This window comes from Scatophagus argus, chromosome 11 (assembly GCF_020382885.2).
Source record: "Scatophagus argus isolate fScaArg1 chromosome 11, fScaArg1.pri, whole genome shotgun sequence".
NCBI classification, from domain to species: Eukaryota; Metazoa; Chordata; class Actinopteri; family Scatophagidae; genus Scatophagus; species Scatophagus argus.
Genome location: NC_058503.1, coordinates 3611449 through 3626223, shown reverse-complemented (window position 1 = coordinate 3626223; position 14775 = coordinate 3611449).

The window sequence follows — 14775 nt, the reverse complement described above, 5'->3', positions numbered from 1 at the left end:
CTTAAGAGTTCATTAGTTTCTGTGATCTTCCAATCTTTTCACAGAAAAGCTACAAACATCAGAATGGTGGCATCAAAAGACAAACTTCACTGTGATCTGTTTTTAACTCCACATCTGGTCATCAGTTTATCTTTGTGACACGATCATGTGTACGTGTGTGTGTGTGCGTGTGTGTGTGTGTGTATGTGTGTGTGTATGTGTGTGTGTTCAGTGTGTTGCATTACACTGTATTTGGCTCTCAATCTCCTTGTGTTTCTGCTGCAGGGCCTACAGCTTGCATTGAGTCTTTGTCTTCAACAGCTCTGAACCTGGACCCTGAAGCCAGGTGACCACCTGAAATACAGACAGATAAATCAAAAAATTAGCGATCACATGCAGAGGGAAAAGTAGGGAGTACCGGTTCTACGAGTGGAAAGTCCCCATTCATCTTCTCTACAGACGGTGTTACAGATTAGAAAACAAGAATTTATTCAGTCATAATTAACTTCATTTTTGTACACTCGTGCTTCTCCTACTGTGGCTTGCCAAATGTCTGCTGTGAAAAATGCCTGCTGGGAGACACGCTGTGGTTTTTGAGGACCTTCATCACTCCAGATTAAGTTTCTGAGTTGCAGTGCAGTTGAGCCACCAATAGGAGGCTCCAAGACTCTACTTGTCTCTCATGGAGGTCTCACGTCCATCAATATTTACTTTCACAGTTACAATCCATAAATCTTTAACTATGGAATAAATAAACCTCTTTTACTTTATTATTTTCCTTGGTGTGCTTTGGCAACTCAAATATATTTACAACTAATATAAAAAAAATGAAACTGAAAATTAACGTCTAAAATCAGAATCAGAATCAGGTACAGGTACAGGTACAGGTACACTACATTGTACTACATCCTCATCAGCCACCGCAATGAAAACACAACACATTCATTTTCTGTGTGGGTAATGTGTTTAGGCTGCGGCACTGTGGACCACATGGGTTACAGAAAAGAAAACACATAGCCCAGCAGTGAAAAGTTAAAACAGAATGGACTCAAGAGAAACACAACCCAGCATCACGCTGCAATGCCCAATCACTCAAGGCAGCAACACCGGCTGGTCATCAGCAATGTTCTTCAAGCCAGTTACACTAAACGAGTGAACATTTCCCACACTGCAACTCAATGAGTCTTCAGATAAACCCTCTCTGTCTGGTAAATGACCACATCTCTTTCAGCCTCCAAGTTTGCATCATTTGCACATTCAAAATGTGAAGGCTTATGTTTAGTCCGAGATAACTACAATGACATCATAAACGAAGCTTCACGCTTAAAATCAGAGGAGTGTCCCTGTGAGGGACCAGAGTGGTCTCCCCGAATAACGGGATCTAGGCAAGATCGGATTCAGGCGGAAGAGGTTGAAAATAGGAGGCAGCAAAGCATCAGGTGCCAGGAAAAACCCTTTTATTTTCCCAGAACACAAGGTTTCCACAGACACAAAATGCAGGAATAATGCAGGAACCAAAACCACCAATAGCAAACACTCACAGCAGTACATAGTAGTTAGTTCTCCCAAGGAACAACAAGAGCAAAATGAGGCTCCTTTAAATAGGGCTGCTTGTTGAGCCCAAATGGTCCAAACCATTATGGAGGGGATTACCAACAAACATAATGGTCCATCCAATACACTAATCATAATAAATAAATACAAAAAAAATACTGCATTATTTAATTTATCCACACACCAAATATTTACACACCATACAATAATTTTACACAAACACCACATAGCCAACACCATAAAAAATGTAACCCCCCCCCCCCCGAGTGCAATGGGACATGCCCCCTTGCCCCGTGCTCAATAAGATCCGCCCCTGCAGCGGTGCGCGCTTCCGCAGAGGAGCAGTGGAGCCGGACCGGGAGTGCAGGTGTGGGTTTTTTTTGTGATCACTTATTTTATCAAAATACTTGTTGGCACCAGTAACAACTCACAGTTAATTAAACAATTTCAACTCATTCTATGTCAAAAGGAAGTCCTATGCAAACTGCAAACTGCAAAGGACTGGATAAGGATAAGATCCTGTCCATACTGGACAACGCCCGCCCCCCTCTGCACAGGACTCTGATCAGTCAGAGGAGTGTGTTCAGCACCAGGCTGCTGTCTCTGACCCGCTCCACAAACAGACTCAAGAACTCGTTTGTCCCCCTGGCCATTAGACTCTACAACACATCTCTGTGTACTCAGGGGTCACGATCCCAGCGACAGTCTGTGCCTGAGTCGCACCAGGCGTAAAAAGTATTACATTTATTTATTGGACATTTATTCCACTATGCACCTTATATTGTTTTGCACAATTAACCTGCACTTTATAACTCATTTTCTGAGTAGCAATCCGTTTACATATGTTTCCACTGGGGCTTTTATGTCTCTGGTTTTACACACACAGTCAATCTGGTCGACCTGCTTTCTCTGCACTCTGTTGTACTTTATGTAGCATTTGTTAGTTTATTTAGTTTATTTAGTATGTTTAGTCTATTTTTCTATTTTTTCCACTAACAGTTATGCCTTGGTTGTTTGTTTGCTTACTTCTGACTAATCTAACCTACACTGCTGTAATGGGCTACTGGTGCTTGAATTTCCCTTGGGATCAATAAAGTATCTATCTATCTATCTAAAGCCCTGACCCTGTCTTCAAATTGTGGATGTGTGGATGACTCTTCACATCACTTATATCATGCCACAGCTACAATATAAACATGAAACATATCAGAGCTCATAGAACATAGTAACATAGTAACGAGTGTGTTCTATCAAAAACAACTAGTAGCATCAGAATGTTGGTGTTCCATTCTGGTCTAACTGAAACATCACAAAATTTCTCGCCTGATTCCCTTGGCAGCCCTTGGAGAGGTAAGACCTTTTTACTGCTCTGAGGAGACTTATTTCACTTTTCCTGTTTACTAGGAACTGTTTTATGTTTTAGAAGAAGCGTATTTAGTTTTTCTGTAATATTTTTGTAACGTAAATTGCTTTTTAGATGAATTTACAATCCAAATACCTCCACAGTAACGTGCACTCTTTGGTGCAGGAGAGGAGTTGTAGACATACTTTTTGTCTTACAAAACACAGTTTAAACATGTCAACTTTGCTTGCTGGTTGCCTCAATTGATTGTGTGTGAAATGGACTGCATTTGTAGTGTTCCTCTGCACCACAGGAAATTTCATGCTGTCTGAAAGGTTTGCAGTCTTTGAACTTGTATCTTGCTGTAATTTCATTTGCAGATGCCATGCAAATGAAAGACTGTTCAGTGGATATTTCATTATATATATATCTGTTCCAGTCTTTAGTTAGTACTGTGTGCAGTTTAGTGATAAAAAAGGCTTTCTTGTTACGTTACCCAAAGAGATTGTCTTTAAGTTTGGGAAATAGTGCTTTCATTGCATTACGATTTATGTTTGCCTTTGAATTTTCAAATCATAATCAAAGTGGTTTCATTATGATTATTATTGAGTTCAGTGTGATTTGTTGCATTAACTGTCTAATTTGCTGCAGCTATTATTTTACTATTGTAATGAATATGTGTATTAAGCAATGATATTTGATATATCAAACAATAGATAATGTGTCCATTACAAATGTACATCTTGAATAGTTAAATTTCCTTTAAAACTGCATTAAGTCTTTAGTCATTTCATCGCATTGGAATGATATTTTAACATGCCTTTATTCTAAAACTCAGCTATCATTTTCTTATCTGTATGCACAGACAAGTAGTGACCAGAGATATGCTGCTTAGTCAATTTCAGTTCAGAGAGAAAGTGTAGTGACGTTAGACAGTCAGTTAAGTAAATAATTTGCTCAGTGTGTTAATGTGTGAAAATATACTCTGATTACCAGTAAAATCACTGCTGTGTGTGTTTGTGTCTGAAGTTCAGCAAGTACAACTTACGGAAACAAAACACTGAGAGAATGTTTGCATCCATGTTTGGAAAAACTCTCTCTAAAAGTCCCTCTAAAAGTTGTCTCTCTAAAAGGGGAGAGACAACTTCGTTTTGTGAAAACACCTCCACTTATACAAGCAATTTCACTTCCATTGATGAAGTTGATACAGCTGAAAGATGTTGCCTGACCTAACATGCTGAGGTCTGTTGGTCAAGAAGGCTCTGACCCAGTAGCAGAGGGAGGTGTTGATGCCCAGATCTCCAAGTTTGGTGATTATCTTCTGTCTGACGGTGTTGAATGCTGAGCTGAAGTCCACAAACAGCATCTGTGCATATGTGTTGTTATTGTCCAGGTGTGTGAGCACAGAGTGCAGCGCTGTGGAAATTGCATCCTCTGTACTCCTATTGCTGCGGTAGGCAAACTGATGTGGGTTCAGTGCGTGTGGGAGGTAGCTCTTCAGGTGTGACAGAACTAGCCGCTCGAAGCACTTCATGACAATGGGTGTGAGTGCAACTGGGCGGTAGTCATTCAGGCATGTTGGGCTGGAGTGTTTTGGGACTGGTACAGTGGAGGTGGTTTTGAGGCATGTTGGCACAGCTGCTTGGGCAAGGGACAGGTTGAAGATGTCCGTAAAGACCCCAGCGAGCTGCTCTGCGCATGCTTTTAGCACACGACCAGCGATACCGTCCGGGCCAGTAGCCTTGTGTGCGTTGGTCCTACTCAGTGCGGCGCAGACATCTGTGGAGCTGAGGGTGAGGGCCTGGAGGTCTGCTGAGAGTCTGGTGTTGGTTGCCGTTTCAGTGTTGTCCCTGTCAAAACGAGTATAAAAGTCATTTAACTCATTCAGAAAGGAAACATCTGTGGCTGTCATGGACGAGTTACCTGGTTTGTAGTGACTGATTACCTGGATGCCCTGCCACATGCGTCTTGGATCGGAGTTGGAGAAGTGCTCTACCTCCTCTACCTTTAGCTTGTGTAGGATGTTAAGCAGAAGCTGTTCTGTACGAACAGGCCCGAGATGAGCAGGTAGATTACTGCAAAATTGCAAAATCTGGAGAGACGCTGAGCCTCACTGAGTACACGCGCCGCCATCTTGCTCCCATTATGCCATCTTCCTCCCAGTATTGGTAAATGGCAGAGGAGAATGGGGAAAAGGGAAGAACAGTATAAGAAAGACAAAGAAATACAGGAGCAAGAGGAGAGAGAGAGAGGCAGATAAAGGAGAGAGAAAAGCAAGAGTGGCTGGGAAAACAGTAGGAGTGGGAGTTGATGAGAAAAATATGGGAGAAGGAGCAGAAGAAAAGAGAGAAGTTGGAGAAAAAGGAGCGAATAAAACTGGTGAAGGAGGAGAAGGAGGAACTCCAGAGGCACAAAAAGGAGAGAGAAAAGCAGGAGAAGGAGGAGAAGAAACGAGAGCCAAGGGAAACGAAGGAGAGAACAAAACAAGAGAAAGAGGAAAAAGAAGAAGGGAAAAAGTACAAACAGTGTGGTGGTTCATACAATGGCAGGTGGATTACGGGGAGATCAGGGAGACAGCCTGGGGAAAGAAACTGTTTTTGTGTCTGGTAGTCTTGGCATACAGAGCTCTGTAACGCCTACCAGAGGGAAGCAGATCAAACAGTTTGTGTGCAGGGTGTGAGGGGTCTGCAGTGATGCTTCCTGCCCGTTTTTTGACCCTGGACTGGTATAAGTCCTGAATGGAGGGCAGGTCGGCCCCGATGATTTTTTCTGCAGACCACTGTCATCTCTACAGTCTTGAGCGGGTTTAGCTCCAGGTTGTCCCGACCACACCAGAGGACCACCTGTAGACCAGTAGACCAACCAGCTGGTCTACCTCACGTCTGTAGGCAGCCTCATCACCGTCCCTGATGAGGCCAACTACTGTTGTGTCGTCCGCAAACTTAAGTAGTTTAACAGACGGGTCCCCTGAGGAGCAGTCGTTTGTGTATAGGGAGAAGAGCAGCAGGGAAAGAACACACCCCTGGGGGGCACCGCTCCTGATGGACCTGGTGCTGGAGGTGATGCTCCCCACCCTCACCTGCTGCCCCCTGTCAGTGAGGAAGTTGTAGATCCACTGAGAGGTGGAGGCCGGCACTGTGAGCTGTGAGAGCTTCTGGTGGAGGATTTCTGGAATGATGGTGTTGAACGCAGAGCTGAAGTCCACAAACAGGATCCTGGCATATGTCCCTGGGGTGTCAAGGCGGATGGAGGATGAAGTGCAGTCCCATGTTGCACTGTCATCCACCGACCATTTTGCCCAGCAGTGGAGGGTGTGAAAACCGGCAGTAGAAGCTGTTCAGCTCCTCTGTCAGTACCTTGTTACCCACAGGGTGAGGGAGTGGGCTCCTTAGTTGGTGATGTCTCTCAGGCCCTTCCACACTGAAGTAGGGTTGTTGGTTGAAAACTTGTTTTTCAGCTGCTCAGAGTAGACTCTTTGCAGCTCTGATCTCCATCGTCAGTGTGTTCCTGGCCTGTTTGTACAGGGCCCTGTTCCCACTTCTGTGGGCCTCCTCTTTAGCCTGGCGCAGCTTCCTGAGTTTGTTGGTTTGTTGGTGAACCATGGTTTATTGCTGTTGTATGTGCAGAAGGTTTTGGTCTGCACCCATGAGTCCTCACAAAAACTGATGTAGGATGTCACAGTGTCAGTCAGTTCGTCCAGGTCTGTGGCAGCAGCCTCGAAGACGCTACAGTCAGTGCAGTCAAAGCAGGCCTGTAACTCCAGCTTTGACTCAGCTGTCCATCTCTTAATTGTCCTTACTACAGGCTTTGCTGATTTTAACTTCTGCCTGTAGGAATGAGATGGACCATGCAGTGGTCTGAGAGTCCCAAGGCAGCACGGGAAACAGAGCGATAGGAGTCCTTTAAAACAGTATAACAGTGGTCCAGTGTGTTAGCATCCCTGGTGGGACACTTTATCTGTTGTCTGTATTTTGGGAGTTCTTGGCTGAGGTTTGTTCTGCTAAAAAAGAGAAAAGGAGAAAAAGGAAAAGAAAGATAGGAAAAAGCAGGAAAAGGAGGAGGAAAAAAGACAGAAGAAGGAAGAGAAAGAAATGCTGAAGAGAGAGACAGACAAGTGAAGGAAGAGAAGGAAGAACTTAAGAGGCACAAAAAGGAGAGAGAAAAGCAGGAGAAGGAGGAGAAGAAGTGAGAGCAAAGGGAAAGGAAGGAGAGAAAAAGGCAGGAAAAAGAAGAGGAAGAAAGACAGAAGAACGAGAGGAAGAAAGAGAAAAGACAGGAAAAGGAGGAGAGGAAAACAAAGAAAATGAAAGAGACTCAGGAGAGTGATGGAGTAAGTGAGGAGACAGAAGTACATGTGTTGGACAAGAAGGAGGGGAAAAGACAGGAGAAGCAGGAAAAAGAACAAAAGAAAAGAGAGAAGATGGAGAGGACAAATCAGGCAAAAGAGGAGAATGAACAGAAAGAAACAAGAAAGAGAAAGGAGAGAGAGAAAGAGAAAGAGAGAGAAAGGAGACAGACAGAGAAATTCAGGAGAGAGAAAAAGAGGATGAGAAAGAGGACAGAATAAGTCAGGACAAAGAGGAGACAGACAGAAAGGAGGCCTCCCCAAAAGGTGGACTGTATTACAGACTCCTCCGGCGTTTTCTGAACTGGCAGAAAAAAAATGTCATCAAAGCCATCAACAGGAGCTACGAGGCCGAGTGGTTCATCACACTCGACAGTAAGAAAATCAATATTCCTGCTTTCACATTATGTTTCATAGAAATATTCACTGCCTCCCAGAGACACACGCTCAGTTTCAGTTGTTAACAATCATGTCTGATATGTTTAAACAACTGGCAGTTTGTTTTAAATAATCTAATTGATTCACACTGTTTATATGACTCCTACACTGCAAAATTCATGAACTTACAGTAACACTTAAACATGTTGAAAAATGCTCTTCTTCTTGCCACAAATGACATTTTAAGACCAATACCACTGTCATATCTATGCATTAAAGGACAAGTTGAGGTTGACATTTTAAAAGATGGAAAGTAACTAAATACATTTACTCAAGTACTACACTTAAGTGCAAAGCTCGGGTACTTGTAAGCCTGTTTTACTTGAAAATTTCCATTTTGTGCTATTCTGTACTTCCATTCCAGTATAATTTCATATCATTTTCATTTCAAATATTTAGCTTCTACATTTAGCCTTTAGCAACCTTTGGTCACTTGTTGTATATAAATTATAAATACAAAATATAATCAACAAAAAATAAAAGATTGTGTATTGTGATAAACTCTAGTTCAAATTGGCTATACTGCAACATTTATGTGAATCTTGCACATTAATAAAGCAATCATTAGAATCCATTTGTATCATATGTATATGTAAAAGAAACCTGCATTTATAATATAATAGTGTCTCGTGTACAATAGCTGGATAATCCACTCATCTCACTACATGTATTCTGTGACAACACAACAAATGATACTGATGGGATCTGTTGGGAAGGGTGCAGGTGAACAGTTGGACCGCAGACTCAACCTTTTATGTGTTGTCAGTTTCAGGAGTTGAAAATAAGGAGGGAGTATTACAGAAGGAGGCACCTGTACTCGCTGCAAGGACTCATAGAACAGGACATGGAAAGACTAGAGGAGAGGCAAAGATGGAAGGCAGCGAGAAAGGCCAAGAGGAAGTGTCTGGAAGAAGGACATCAAAACAGCGGCACAGGGGGAAGGTCCAGCACTCGTAAGTCCCGAAAGAGGACACATAACATACTGAGGTCACACAACCGCATCCATACAGGAACCAATTTTGAATTTCAAGTAAATAAAATAAAATAAAACAATTAAAATGTAACAAAAAAGAAATGCAACACCTAACAAAATTATAATAAATGACAATGATGCAAGCAACCTAACCTAACCTAAAATAACCTAAGCTAACTAAACTAAAATAACTTAACCTGACCAAAAAGTAATGGAGAGTCTGGAAGGGGAAGAACAAGTAATAAACATGTAAAATGCATTCCCGAGCACACAGCTGTAACACAGTGTTCAGAAGAAAGTGAATGAGTCATTTGGGGAGAAGTCCCACCAGTCATGAAAACAGGATCATATCACACATGAGAAAGGGTCAAGTATGGAAGACTGTTAACCTATGACAGGTAAGATCCCCCTGTGAAACCTTGGGACAACCTAAGACAGGTACAGCCACGAGTACTTGACCCCAACGCCACTGTGAGCAGGCACAGTGTGCGAGGACATTGTGTTGAGGACACTTGTGTTTCTGTACCATGTGCAGGAACACAGGATCTGGTCTGACAACACATTAAAAAAAAATACAGGCAAGTATGGAAGGCTGGTTCGCCGATGACGGGTAAGATCCCCCTGCAGAACCCTGGGACAACCTAAGGCAGGCACAGTCACGATTACTTGGCCTATTTGCCACTGTGAGCAGGCACAGTGTGCAACGCCACATCTCGTCTAGTCTCAACTCATGTTTCATAGTGTTGAGGAGGTGTGTGCTTTGTCCTTGATACCTGGGACTGGAAGGGACACCCAAACAATGATCTCAAACACACTTTCTTTGTAGTCTAATGCCCCCCATCTTGATAAGGATATTGATAAAGACTGGACCTGAGACTGAACAACTGAGCAAATACAGGCTGTGTTGCAAAGGCATGTGCATCTACAAACTGCAACAGCAGAGGAGCTATATTTGAACAATATATCATTCCCCCTGAAATGACAACATGCAGCCATTCCTCAAAACTCCATTCAAGTTGATGGTTGTTTTTTTTTAATAATTTAAAAAAAAAAACAACAACGTTTAAACAGCAGGTTATGGGACACAACCTGAAAACAACAACTTGAATCAGGTTAGAGTTAAAAGAAGCCAGTGCTGACTGTATTTATTTGATAATATATACAATATTTATACAATTATTAGAATATAATAATTATAATAACAATCACTCTGGCATCAAAGCCAGACATTTTGTACGCTCAACCACCATTCATCCCAACAACCTCCCAAAGAGGCTTTAGGGTTGATATGAAAATGTCACACTACAGGTTGCTTGTCAGGAAAACACACAAATGGGTTGTTTTAGACTAAATGTACGTGTGCACGCTGACGGAGCAAAAGCTTTCAGATTCAGCCAGGGGAGTTCAAGTGGTTCCCATGTAGTTGTTAGGTTGTTGCTACATACAGGCCATCTGCATTGGAAATAATCATTTAAAGTTGTTGGTTGGTTCCTAAGGTAGCGGTTGCTGTATGGCTCGTAAAACACTCAGCCTCGGTGCACTACCTCAGTGTCCTCTGCGTGACGAAGGGTAAAGCCTCCCCTGAGTCCTCCAGCACTTCCACCTCCCCAGAGAGCATATTGTTTGTGAAAGTCTGTGATGAATCTCAGCATAGACACAGCTCTGCCTCTCCTGCCTCTCCTCTCTATCATTGTTCTGTCCTCAATGCGTCCCATGCATGTATCGACAGGCAGCTTAACGCTCTACTCCAAACAAGACTCTGCGTAGAACACTCCCCGCCTGCCGTTAATTGATGCCACTCTCTTATAACACAAACTAATTCCAGTATTGCCTTCAAATCAGTCTTTATGGCTCTGGAGGAACAAGAACCGCTATCTGAGAGAAGGGCCTGGCAAAGAGCTTTGTTCCATGTGGCCCAGCCACCCTTATCTCCACAGTGCGGACTTCACCATCGGTGCTGGGAAACACCTTAGCCACACTCCCAAGCGGCCACTCATTTCTTGGAGACTGAATGTCTTTCAGAACAACAACAGTCCCTGGGTTCACATCTGGTTGACTCGACTGTCATCTGTGCTGGGTTTGGAGAGTTGAAAGAAACTGACGTCTCCAGTTGTCCCAGAAGACATGGGCAAGATGCTGGACTTGACGCCACCGATGTTTATACAGCTCAGAGACACCAAAACTGCCAGCCGGAGCCGAGAGAAGGTTGACTTTCTGTGTGAGGAGAACAGCTGGGGAGAGTATGAACGGGTCAGTAGGATCTGTTGACACTGGAACGAGGGGCCGTGCGTTTATGATGACAGACGCCTCTGCCTCAGGTGACAAGGACTTCATGGGTGAGTTTCATGGTTTTATGCTCAAAGAACATGGAGTCAAGTATTCTTCTAACCTAGGGGTGGGCAATTATTTTTTCCATGGGGCCACATGAGAAACAGAAAACACTGTGAAGGGCCAGACCAAAAGACTGAACTCAATTCTGCATATTACTAATTGTATTTCTTTATAAAAAGCAGTAAATAGCATAGTTTTGACAGGCTGGTAAGAGTATGTTATAGTTAGGCAAGTGAGGCTGCCTTGCAAAAATGTAATTTATTCAGTCAAATTTCCCAAAACAATGGTACACATAACATGAACATTTTGTTTTACCATTTGTGACTCAAATTAGTGAACATTTTCAGTCACATTCACACTAAAACACATTGAGTTTCATATACTGTTAGAAAATTGTGTAAAAGGTAAAAGGCATTCTAAAGACTTCCCAATATATACACTTTGTGCTCCAAACATTAAGCAAGATACATCACATTGAACTTCACTGATCTGTGATTTAGGAAAAAAAAAAAAAAGGATTCTAAGAAAGTGCCCCAGTTCACTGGTAGTTGGTGCCTTTACTTGCCCACATTTGTACCCCATTTGCTGTTTTTAAGTTCTTCTTCCTTGTTCAGTGAGAGAAATTCAGTCTCTGCTGGGCTTTGACAAGTGCATCAAAGTCAGGTTGAATGTCTGAGGTGGAGATGCGAAGCACAGCTGACAGATGATCATCAATGAGAGAGGATCTATACCTAGATTTTGTAAACTTCATCACTGAGAATGTTTGTTCACATATGTAGGTAGAGCCAAAGAACCAACATTTTCTGAGCATGTCTCCTAATGTTTAGAAAGTTTTCCACTTTGAGAGAAGAGTAGAAATCTAGCAGAGATCCTGACTTTAAGTGCTCTGCCAGTACTGCATCAGACTGCAGGTCAGTGAGTTCCAGCTGAACATCACTGGGTGCACTGTCCACACTGAAGGTAAAGGGGGAGGAAATCATGTGCATTTCATCCTCCATTGTTCTAAGATCCTCAAACCGCCTCAAAAACTCACCATGCAATGCTCCTAACATGGATGAGTACCTGTGGAGGTGATCAGCTGATGGTGTGATTTCTTTCAAGGTTTGCATGTGAGTGAGAGTGTTGCTCTCTAATTGGCTTGAAAGAAACTGCATCTTTCTCATGAAAGCCTGCACCAGGCTGGGCATTTCATGAACAAAAAGTCCATTGCTTTGCAGTGTGGTGTTCAGTTCATTCAGTCCACCACCAGTTCCTTGGTCTTTGTCACATGGAGCTGTAGGTGGTTTTTCCCGCTCCATGTGACAAAGTTGTCCACTACCGTCCTGTACTCTAAGTAGTTGGACCATAGGCCGGAGCTGTTCCAGGACGAGTCTTTCCAGGGTCTTCATGATATGTGACGTCTGAGCCACAGGCCTGTAGTCCTTGGGGTCGTTGGGACGCGCCGTCTTCGGGACAGGAATGAGGCATGACATCTTCCACACCACCGGGACCCTCTGAAGACTCAGACTCAGGTTGAAGACATGATGAAGTACTCCGCTTAGCTGGGGTGCACAGGCTTTCAGGACCCCGGGGCTCACACCATCTGGGCCTGCAGCTTTGCCTGCACAGAGTCTCTGCAGCTGTCTTCTAACAGAAGGAGTGCATGTGGTACTCAAATGAGAATGGTCCACCAAGACTTCTGGGGACGAGGTGTGAGCGAGGCCATCCAGATGGAATGTGGGGGGAGGGAGAGAGGCTGGAGTGGCTAGTTGCTGCAACCGTACTGCTGAGGAGTCGTTTGAAGCGTGAATTGGGGTCCCTGTGTCGAATCTGTTAAAGAACTGATTCAGCTCATTCGCCCATTCCACACCGCCATCAACTCCTCCGCTGTTTGTCCCGTAATGTGTGATGGTCCTCATGCCACTCCACACCTCTCTCGTGTTGTTCTGCTGGAGTTTCCACTCCAGCTTCCTCCGGTACCTCTCCTTTGCCTCCCTGATCTTTAATCTCAGGATTCGCTGAATAGCTCTCACTTCCTCCCTATTGGCTGCTCTGAAAACCCCCTTCTTGTCGTTGAGGATGGCTTTGATGTCCTTGGTTACCCACGGCTTGTTGTTGGGGTAACAGTTTACAGTTGTGGTTGGGACAATGGTGTCCACACAGAAGTTTATGTAGGCAGTAGATGCACTCAGTGAGCCCATCAATGTCCTGGCCCTGGGGTTCACAGAGTGCCTGCCAGTGTGTCACCTCCAAGCAGCCCTGGAGTGTCTCATTGGCCTCATCTGTCCATCTCCTCACAGTCCTTGAAGTTACAGGCAGACACTTTATGAGAGGCACATAGCAGGGGGAGAGGTGGAACAGGTTGTGATCTGACCTGCCTAGTGGAGGGAGGGGGGGGCTGTAACAATCCCTTGCATTAGCATACAGCAGATCTATTGTTCTTCCCTCTCTGGTAGGACAGTTCACAAACTGAGTGAAAGTGGGGAGTGTTTTGTCCAGGTTAGTATGGGTGAAATCACCCGAGCTTGCAATGAATGTGGACAGTGATAGGCCCCCTGTGTCTAACGACTGCCTATTTGGTTCTAACAACTGGCTAATGGCTGTGAGAATGTTAATGAGTTCAGGTATGACCGATTATCGACCTATTGTTGTTATGGCTTTCGTGTGAATTGGGGTGAAACTTCCTAGGTATGGATGGGAGGACAGCATTGGAAGTGCAAGAGAGGTGATGTCTAAGTCCGCCACCTCTGTTGAGTGAAGGTTTTTCCAACTTAACATAGATGGCTTCCTTGACCCCTCTTTCGTACCACCTGTCCTCTCTGTCAAAAATGTGGACATTGTTGTCATGAAATGAATGTCCTTTTTCCTTGAGGTGTAAGTGGCCTGCTGAGTCTTGTCCTGTGGAGGTTGCTCTCCTGTGTTGTGCCATTCTTCTGTGGAGTGGTTGTTTAGTTTCACCAATGTAAAGATCAGAGCATTCTTCACTGCAATGGACTGCATATATGATATTGCTCTGTTTTTCCCTGGGGATTTTGTCCTTGGGATGGACCAGTTTCTGTCTCAGTGTAATCATGGGTTTAAAGTGGACCGGGATGTCATGGTTGTTGAAAATTCTTTTAAGTTTTTCTGATAATCCTGATACGTAAGGAATGACAATGTTGTTCCTCTTCCTGTTATTGTCCTTTTTTATTGTTAGTGGGTCTTCTTTTTGTGTTGTTGTTCCTTCACCTGTCCTGCTGAGCTGGTGGGGACTGTCTCAGCTCTGTGATGCAGGGTTCTGATGACTCCCATCTTGTGTTCCAGTGAGTGAGTCCTGTGAGTCAAACAGTAAGTATTGGTCTGTGTGGGTGGGTTTCCTGTATACTTCCACATTATACTCCTACATCACTGACCACCACATCAGACAGGACGTTGCCCAGCCGGACAAACTGTGGCCTGCCTATCAAGTAGTCAGTAATCCAGGAGATCCTTGTGTCGTCAATACCCATCACCCGCAGCTTCTCACCCAGTAGCAGAGGTTGAATGGTGTTGAAAGCACTGGAGAAATCAAAGAATGTGATCCTCACAGTGCCTCCCCCCACCATCCAAATGCAAATGGGCTCGTCGCAGCAGGTAGATGACAGCATCGTCGACTCCTAAAGAAACATCCTCACCTGTGGCCTCAGCTGGGCTAAGGCCAGTCTCTCCAGGACCTTCATCATGTGAGATGTGAGGGCGACTGGTCTGTAGTCTGCCGGGTCAGATGGCCTCGTCCTCTTGGGGACTGGAACCAGACAGGACGTCTTCCACAGTGTCGGGACTTTCTCTTGACCCAGGCTCAGGTTGTACAGATGT